Source organism: Triticum dicoccoides, chromosome 2A (assembly GCF_002162155.2).
Source record: "Triticum dicoccoides isolate Atlit2015 ecotype Zavitan chromosome 2A, WEW_v2.0, whole genome shotgun sequence".
Lineage (NCBI taxonomy): Eukaryota > Viridiplantae > Streptophyta > Magnoliopsida > Poales > Poaceae > Triticum > Triticum dicoccoides.
In genome coordinates, this window is record NC_041382.1 from 286,637,994 (window position 1) to 286,648,542 (window position 10,549).

General features: G+C 42.0%; 1 long non-coding RNA gene across 1 annotated transcript; it reads right to left on the reverse strand.

Annotated features, from left to right (window-relative positions):
* Nucleotides 1-226: 226 nt before the first annotated feature.
* On the reverse strand, nt 227-3,512 carry LOC119354412. Its single transcript, XR_005170877.1, has 4 exons — nt 3,212-3,512; nt 2,222-2,875; nt 1,179-1,243; nt 227-797 (listed from the first exon to the last, which is right to left on the reverse strand). It is a non-coding gene; the product is annotated as an uncharacterized LOC119354412 (long non-coding RNA).
* Between the last annotated feature and the right edge of the window lie 7,037 nt (nt 3,513-10,549).

Genomic DNA, 10,549 nt, shown 5'->3' on the forward strand with positions numbered 1-10,549 from the left:
AACAAATATATGTCCATATGTATCTAACGCATGGACATGTGCTATTGCAGCGAAAGAAACTCACTTATAGCTAAGTGATGGTAAGATTTGTCCCAACCAAAAACTTCATCAATCTTAATCCTCCTTTTATTAAACAACATACATGTGCAATAAATGTATTTGTCAACCAAGGAAGGCTGAAGATTTGGAACATATATATGCTTATGATTGATTGTCATCCAAAACATGGAATCATCAGTTTGAGAGTAACTTTCATTACAAAATAGACCGAAGAAACAAAAGAAAAATACAACGCCTCGCCTAATAAACTATCAATGGATATACAGTATCCGCGTCAGAGTGACTTTAACACTTGACTTAAAATTATAGGATAGTGTATAATGATGTAATAGAATAATAATTTAACCATGTAGAAAGCTAGAATATCTTAAGCATAATTATAGTTAGATGTTTTATTAAAGAATTACTTATCATTGAGGTTTCTCATTTGGTTAACTTCATTGGCATAAATCAGACATGTATATAGGCCAATTGAGTGCATAAGAATTGCTCACAAATAGATTCAGAGGTGTACTTTAGTTCTGAAGAGATGAGTTCTCCCTGTCCTTCTGAATTTCTCTCCATACCAAACATCTGCACACTTCGTTGTCGTCGTCAACACCACAACAACAGTCCTATAAATAGTATATACAGAAGATTACTCACAAACCAATAGGTTACCAGCTTGCTAAAATAATCCACTCCTCCATCTTCCTACCCTTCAGCATGATAGCCTCAACTGCATATGGTATACTTCACTGGAATAAAGATGCAAACAATACGATGAAGTGCTAAAAACAGGTTGTCGAAGTAAGGTTAAGAACTGGATCAGGTAAGCATTTAGGAATATCTAAACAAAGAACGTGGCACAAAATAATTCTGATGCGGAGATGACACTTTGTTCCTATAAAAAAGATAACGTGATAACCTCAATACGACGACTTCATGAAATTCAAAGGAAAACCCATACGGGAAAACAATGATCAACATTAACCTATACGGCATGTAAATATATAATTCAGAAATAAACATCTTGCTCTTTGCACATTACATCATCAATGCCTCGCATATGAGAAACTTCACTGGGACAAAGATGCAAACAGTATGGTGAACTGCTAAAAGTAATGTTCAGAACTCACCATGAGGCATATCTTTACGAAGAACGTACCACAAAAGAATTCTGATGCGGAGATGCACATTTTTCCTATAAAAAAATAAAGTGATATCCTTGTAACGATGTCTAAAAAATTTAGAGGGAAAACCAAACATGCAGACCATCATTTAATCTGTACGTCATGTATAACTCGGAATCAACAGCTTTGTCTTCTCTTTACACATTGAGCACAACAGTTTCAAGGATCTTGCTACAGTACATAGATCCTTGGAACAATATCATGCTCTAGGAACTACATTTTATAAGTGGCGTACATATATCCAAATAGTGGACAAACTGAATCAGAGTTCATAAAAAATATTGAAAGAGTAGGTGAGGTTCTGGGAGGAGGAGAAATAGGTTAGTGACCGTGGTCGGGCTGGACGAAATCGTCAGTGTCAAACTCAAGGTCGGACTTGAGGACGTCCTGGCCGAGCTTGTTGGCGCGGGTCAAACACTGCCTCGGCAAGTATCTCATGGAGCTTAAGGCAGCAGTGCGGGCCCATGACACAGGGCCAGGTAAATATGCATTGCAGTAAACACAGAGGGGGGAAATAGTGGATCTGTGTCCAATTCTTGTAGAGCCTCCTATATAAATTACCCATAGAAGGCCAGACTTAACTGAGAATTAAATTTCAGAGAGCGTTCACTTAAATAGTCAAAGAACAACTGTTAATGTCATGGAAAAATAGAGTGATTTAGACACATCCTGCAGAATATATCACACTGAATTTCTAAGTTATATATATAATTACAACTGACATTGTTGATGCAATGCTAGCAGAAGAAAAACGCATGGTAGAACAATTATCATTAAAACCAACAGGTTAACAATTAATTGGTGCTATGCTGTAACTTCGGGCCAAGAGTGTTCATATTTCAGTCGATCTATCAAAGGTGTTCAATGGTATCTTGGTCTATGTCGTTAATTGACCATTGATACAATTAACAATAGTAAACAATTCTCAGGAGCAAAACGGTAAATGACTTAGGGATCTTTCAAAAATAAATTGCATCAATAATACTTACAAAGGCATAATTGCATATCCAGTCCCAAGCTTCCCTGCCTGTTTCCCGCCACATGTATGCATTGCAGCCATGTATGCCAAGCAAGTCTGGTCTGAGCCGCCGCAAGCTTGTTTGGAAGCACATTCATACACGATGGGCCATCGTGCCATCACTTGGGGTGTCTTTGGCTCGCTTGTAAATGAGAGTAAGGGAAAGAGGCAAGGTTGTGCTGCTACACCTCATTGTTTGTCCGCCCAGTCTGCAATGCTCTCTTCCGACAGGTTGGGGATGAAGTGGTTGCACGCGAGGCAAGCAGCGAGGTCGCCCGTATTGCCGCCGAGGACAATGCAGAGGGGCGGGGTAGAGTGGAGGCGGCACCGATTCTACACCAAACATCCTCACTTCCAATGCTGCATGAACCTCCCTGCCTGGTCATCATGTTCTACTGACTGAAGTTTGATGTAGCCCTAAATATCTATATGCAACGGCAAGCACTGCACTTACTTTGCCAGCCCCTGCAATCAAAATTGTCAACATCCATAGAGCATAGTACATAAATACTCTCATTTTCTCAAGGGGATTAAACTTTAGGTGGCGAATAATTTCAGATTTGGTGAGAAAATCATGGACGAATATATTGCAGTAAAGCCTGCTGCCCCTGATATCTTCAAGCTCCTGCACCACAAACCAAATATCAGTGCACCACAAAACAAATCAAGGAAACTATCAATTTTTCTTATAGAAATCAAGGTAAGTATCCTAATCGTGCCATACTAATCTTAATACTCCTCTGCCTGCAACCACCCACTTCCTCTGCCTGTAGAGCGCCACACACATGAACACAGACGCATATCCAGCCGCACGCACACACGCTAGGCCGCCGGGAGCACAACACAGGCACCACATACGCCACACTCGGCCGGATAGAGTCGCCGCCTGTTTGTGATGCAAGAGGATAGAGGAGGTTGGAGAGAGAGAGAGAGATTTAGAGAGCAGAAGATGGATGCTCACGCCGATTTGCTGCCGCATCCTTCAATCCGCTGCCGCCGCGTGTGTGTAGCTGCCATGGCGTTCATCCTCTTGAGGCACCGAATCCCTTTGAAATCCAAGTCTGGAACTCCATGGATATGGGCTAGAGACTGAGGAGGCTGGGTTGATGCCGGAGAATTTTAGGGGCGGATGGGGAAGGGAAGGAGAGCGGCAGATGGCCGGAGAAGAAGACCGGCCGCCGCCACCGGTGCCGTACCCGGACGGATCGAGGAGAGCCCCAGCTCGGGTGTGCTCTGGGCACCTAAAAGAGGAGCATGGGCCAAATACCATAAACTACATGGTCGTTTTTGGAAGAACGAAACGTTTTCGCTGGTTAGCCACTTAAGTTGGAGCTCGGGTTGAGTATATGAAACAATAGGGACCTTTTTGCAAAAATGCCGCGACGGTGAACCCGGAGACTCAATCCGTGCTTTATTATTAGGTAGAGATAAAGCGGTACACTGTTCATTGCGGGCCAGATTCACCATGCGTCGTTAATGGGCCAAGAGTTACAAATGGCCTCGTATGGGCGGAAAGACATCATAGGCCATACATGGGATGGAAGTTACAACGGGCTGGAATCATATTGGACGGCCCACATGAAGCTACTGGGCTTAATTCCGATAGGCCGTAACAGGCCGTGAGTTAGCGAGTCGTAAATGGGCTATATACGAACAAGCCGTTAACAGGCTTTCCGTGGGCCGGCCCATTACCTTTTGACCAAGTCAAACAGATTGACCTTTTCACCGAAATAGGCCTCTGTTGGGTCGTGCCACGTGTCGACGTATCATAGGCGCCTCCTGTCCAATGAATGGATGACATCTGTCCCAACGGTGAGCCAACATGTGTTTCCTCCGGCCAATGAGAATTTTAAATGTGGAAAATCCTTATTGGTTCGGGCTGTTAGCGGGTTATCGGATTCAAAACCGGACCCGATAGCTTAACGACGACCCATTATGGTGGATGCCACGTGTCGGTCACCGAAAGCACTTCCATGACGCGCCATTTATCATTATGGAAGTGGACACTTCCGTGATGATAATTTTGATAATGTCATGGAACACTTCTACAACAGCACATGTATGACTATCTTGATTCTGTCATAAAATTGTCATGGATGTACATGCATGACAGAAAACGTGACCTACTGTGACAAACACATATCATCATGGAAGTGTATTTTTTTGTAGTGCAAATGAGTGCGCTCGATTCATCCAGATGAGGTACGTGCGTGTCCGTTGGTTAATCGTATAGGATCGAGTCAGTCGGATAGTGTATGTTTAGGATCGCAATAGCTGATGAACGTTCGCTGGAAGATAAGGCATTTGCGAACTTTTTGCTGGCAGTTTCTTCAGATTTGCGTGGCATTTTCTTCAAAACATCATGTCAGTTTTTTCAGAAGTAGGCATTTTATTCAAAAAACTGCCAGCTTCGGATCTTGCGTCGCAACTAAAACTGCGAGGAGCATATTAGTAGGCTAGCTAGTGATCGATCAGTAACTTGTAAACACCGAGCGAACATAAATAAGGAACTGCTAGTAACTTGTAAACACTAAGCACATAGAAATAAGGATCATGCTGTGCACAGTAGTAAGAGCCGATCTGTTCGAAATGTTCACATGAGACTCACAGGCCTGGCATTGTAATGTGTTCACATTAGTAGCCCAAATTCACAACCAACTAGTATAGTTCCCATACATAAGATCAACATGTTGATGCATCTCAATGATTCACAAATCATATACAAATATGTAGCTCCAAAAGCAAAGATCTAGAAAAAACATCTGTTCTTCCTAATAACATGGATACTTCTCTGGGCCAACATTCAGTATAGAGTGAAAGACAAATTTGTTTGTGAAGTCTACAATTCCTCTTGCAAACGTAAGTGGTTTCACCAACAGCTGGAACCATGAGAATGAACCACACATGATGGAGGAAGATCCATTGCAATATGATTTGGTATTCTCTCGATCACACAGCGAGACTATTTTCAGAATACAGACTTTAACTTAGGAAAAATGATGCCCATTGTATAACCATACCAAAGCAATGAATCACCTAGTGTTGGCCAAAATAGTACAGTACTACTTTTGTGCAGTCCATGAAGTGACTATCCAATCTTTCTGCGTCTATTTTCAAATGGCACTGTATGCAGTGACTATACTATTCTCTTGTCCAGTTCCACCAAAATTGAGGCCACTTTGTTTGTTTTCCAAATAGCAACAGGCAGGCATCTGTCTGCACAAATATCAAGCAGCTAGTAAACATATACCACACCTTGTATTTTTGGTTTAAACATGTCTCTTCTAGTCATTTACCCTTACCATCTGTCATGTTTTGCACTGGACAATTTGACACTGTCATGTTTTGCCCTGGACAATTTTGTACTGAATTGATTTGCTGGCACAAAGCAGAAATATAGCGCCTATTCTTCATCAGACCAAGGATATCCATGTTCGTAATGATGGAAGAGGTGAAATCAATACAACCAAAATTGAGCATCCTATCATTGAATCATGTCCTGCACCTCCAATATAGGTCCATCCTGCCAATAAATTCACATGTAAACCACTGATATTACTATCTAATGACAGTATAAAAAGAGTAGCAAGATAGTTGAAAACCATGTACCTTCGTAATGAACAACTCATAGTGCCACCAATTGGATATACCGGTTTGGAAGCAAATATGCTCATAATGTTGAACCATTTGGACTTTTTGTGCAGTTCCACTAAAATCGAGCATCCCTGTTTGCACAGATATTGAAAGTGTGATTACTATAAAAGTGGCACTAGTTGAAGCATAGACTCAAAAATATAAGCATTCCACTTTCTTAATGGGAGAAGGTAGCAAGACTGTGTCTAACCACCTTTTTGAGGGAATAAATAAGGCAACAATGGCTATTGTCAGGAAGGCAAACATGGTATTTTCTAAAAGATTGAGCCATTCCTGACCTTTCCTCCTCTTTTAAGCATATTTTGTGCAGTTCAACTAAAATAAAACGCCATCACCACCTTGACAATTCAGTGACACTGTACAAAAAGCAATGACTTACCATTACATCATGATGTCAGGTATGTGATCGACATGCATTAGAGATAAACATGCAGACCTCCTCCGATAACATAATGAACATTAATTTTAACAAAGGTGTGACTAGATTTACCGGCATAATTTGAGTGAACTCTACAACCTTTGTTCCTTAATATAAGACATTTTCATAGTTCAATTTAAAGCACCCAAACGTCTAGTATTTAGAAAAATAGGTAGTAGTTTTCTTGAGAACATATCTGGGAAAGCTTGCCACACCCTATATATCTCCATACGCTAATGCAACGCCATTCGAATAGTACAAATATACAATAATCCCATGGCTAGTGCAACAGTAGAGTATTTTTTTATTACGGGGTATAGTACAATGGTTTTGCCGAATAGATTTCCATAAGCTAGCATTGGAAGATTTCTATAAGCATTAACTATACAAAATGTAAAGGTAACAATTTTCAACATTGGTATACTAGCTGTGCAGCAGCATTAAACTAAATACAAAAGTCTGAGGGTAACTAGCATTATTAGCTAATGACAGTATAATATTTTTTTGCAAACCATGTACCTTCAAGGTAAATATCATTTCTAACTCGAGGGTACTTGAAAAATTGCTATCCCAATCTTGATAATCGATCAAACTAAAAACTTGATCAACCGAATCAAGAAAACAGCCGGAGGAGGAGGTGCCCACTCTTGAACTTTCCTCTTCTCTTCATATTTTTTTGTGCAGTTTAACCAAAATAAAATGACATTAGCGCCTTGGCATTTTAGTGTCATTGTACAAAAAATTGACTTATCTTATGAAAGTGAGGTATGTAATCTATAAGCACTAACAGTGCAAAAATCTGAAGGTAGTAACAAGTTTCATCGTTGGTATACTGGCTGTGCAACAACATTAGAATGCCTTAGCTGAAAAATCTTTAATACATCCACAATCAACAGCTAACCTTGAAATAATCCAGTGACATTAATGGCATTGCTTAAATTTATCGGTGGCATTAGACTGAGTGCGACATTAGTAAAATGTGGCATCACTTTAGCATTAACATTGTTTTACTTTACCAATGGCGTTATACTAACATAAAAAAGTAGCAATAAGAGCATGGGAGGCCCATTCAGATAGTGGGCGCACCAGTACGATGTACCTCCACAAACGCATAGAGTGGTGAGGCAGGGATGGTTGCCCGGAGCAACAAATATCCAGGCAGCATATGTGGATTATGTCCCATTTTTGTTCTCTTTAGCCATGTTTTTCCTATGTGAGGATAACAAACCAATCGAATTGGTCATTCTCTATTGCGTTGTCATGCCTTTCTACCCTTTTTCAACTAAGAGACACGAGACTCGTTCCTTAGCTACTGATTTCCCCTTTTCAAACATAGATGAGTCTGCATGAAGTAGGGTTTCCTTTAATAGTGCAAATTAAGATTTTCGTCTGCGTGACCAACAGAGCAGAGGATAGCAAATTGGGGAGATGGTGGAGTGGAAAAAGATCCACATGCAATGACGTGACAGATGGGGTAATAGAACAAGGGTATGGTTCGAAAAGAGGTAGCATGCCTGAGGGTCGGCGGGAAGTGGCTTCGCTCATGGCCGTCGTCCTCTGCACACACTATGGCAGCGAGGTTGGGGACGAAGGCCATCCCGCGTGGGCGGTAGGTCTTAGAGGACGGCCTTGTCGTCGGTGCTTGACCTCGCTTGTCGACGACGAGTGCGTCAACAATGCACGTCCTTTTCTTCCCCGACGGATTTGTGACCATCAATGAGGAGGGAGAGAGAAGGGCACCATCATCTTTTTTACATTTGGAGAGAGGGTGATAGTGTGAGAAGCAATTGGTTAGCCCTTAGCAAGCAAGCGCTGAAGCTCCAGCCTATATATCTTTTTTGATACTAGTACTAGAGGTGGAGTTGTGTTAGAGTACTTTATATTTTCTCTGCATACAGTACCAGTTAGTCATGCTTCAAAACTGAAAGACACGCCATTAAAATAATAAAGTCAAGAAATAATGCGGCACCTCGGGCCAACACGGCCAGATCGCATTTTGCACGAGAAATGACACACCATGTTTCGTTGATATGTGGTCCTGTTCCAACATGTCACTGAGATGACGACGAGTCCTTTTGTACAATTTCCAAACGAACGTCTATGTAGGCCGGGGCACCTCTTCCTGTACCGTGGCAACCCTCCATCGCCTCTTCGCCTTTCCCTCTTCATATGGAACTGATGTCGCATGCTCTTCCTCCCTCCATTTGCCTTCACCCTTCCTTCTGCCATTGTTTGATCGTCTTCTCCATGGAGGTAATAGGCCGGAAACGACCCCGTTATTCTTGCCCTGATCTGAAAGATGACGTGGTGGAGGAACTCACTGATTGGTGCGACATCAGCACCTCGGCTAGCATGGCAGGTTCGCTTAAGACCATTCTCGACTCACCAAATAATATAATTACAATGAACCCAAGGGTTTAAGAGCGGTTTGATCTCCCCTATCTTCTTCGCCATGACCCTGCTCACTAGAGCGGGGATGACGGAAGCCTCGCCTTGTGCAAGTTGATGCTGCTTGATAATGATACATGTGATGTTAAGATGCCATCGCTTAAGGGTAAGGCCTGGGCAGGCGCAAATGGAGATTGGGTTGTTTATATTGGGTACAACTGCGAGTGAGAACTTGTGAATGTGTACACTCGTCACCGGGTTCCACTTCCAAAAATCTCAGAGTGCCCTGAGGTTTAGCACACAGATGATCTACATAGGTTCAGATACAATCATGGTGACTGTCATCTACAGAAGATAGCAATTTGTCAAGTTCCCAACCGCTCTTGGGATTACACGAACTATCATGTTCTTGCTATCTTCGACAAGCTTGTTGTCGTCCTTACTTCCACCCTCGATGGATATTTCTCAAAAATCAATTTCTGTACACGGGCGAGTACTGTGATGCAATTCAATACGAGAGTCTTGTGTTTGCTGCCACCACTCATGGCACTATTTTTGCATGGAATCCTTATCGTTTCGGTATGTTTGCCTTCCACCGTAATTAGAATTGTTTCATCCACGTGCATGCGAGTTAGTATCCCCGTACGAATTAACCTTCTTGTGTTTCCAAGGTGCTGTGAACAATCCACCACCTATACTTGAAATTTTTTATAACCAAGGGGGGAGATGACGATGGTGAATGATCACGATCATGAGGACGAGCAGGACCTACATACTCAGTGGTGCCTGGCAACTTATTTCGATGGATCAGCTCTTATTGTATGTATACATGGCACTATTGATGTTACTAAGGAAGCAAGTGTTGTCTCCCGCTGTCGCACTCTCAGGACCTATTCCAACATCCGTTGCAGGGTATTCGGGGTGGATACTAGTGTGCTAGCACCAGCATCTTCTGCCTGGTTCCGTATTGATAGTCTTGAAGAAAACTAGCTCTTGCTTGGACAAAACTATCCAAGGATGGTGAAAGGTGATCCAGCTGATGTTGGCACAACGTTACTAACATTTATGAGAAGCAACTGTATCTATACCTCGGACATTGCTATGGTTCCCTACCTTGTGTATCACAATATGCGTCCTGATATAGGCCGCTTCAGCCTGGATGATGAGTCCTGCGTTGGTCTCGATATTAACAATAGCTTCCCCTTCCCAGAGGCTTACTTATGGTCCAAAGCAAGCATTTCCAACACCGACGATTGGTTGAGATGAAGTTCATTTCATTGCCTATTATTTGTTGTGTGATAAAAACTTTAGTATTTACTAGAATGTTTTGTTGGAAATAATCTATAATCCAACATGTATCCTCGTTGTCGTTGTGTGTTGACGACTTGTTGTATGTAATGAATGGTACATTTGCATATGCTTGTAATAAAATCAATTTATGAATGGTTTTCGGGCCGCTTCTTAGAGTGTGAGTACCATAGTAGTATGGCCAACATCCGATTATATGTAGTTGCCACATCACATAGAGCCAACCTAATAGTGGAGTATGCTAGTGCAATAGTTAGTCCTAGTAGTAGTATACCATCAACTAGAGCTAGGTGTCGCACGGAGGCCGAGAAATATGGTGATAGCGTGACTACGTGAGGTGGTGTACGTAGTATGATGTAGGCATAGGGCTTGCCATGTTTCCTACTCCTCCGGTCTAAATGTGGAGAAGATTTGGTCGAGTTCTTCCTCCTTTTGCCGACATGTGGGATATCCAGCATCCAGGTCATGTCATGCAAGAAAATGGAGTGCTAGTTGAAGCCACATTATGTGCATCTTGGGTTAAACTGTAAA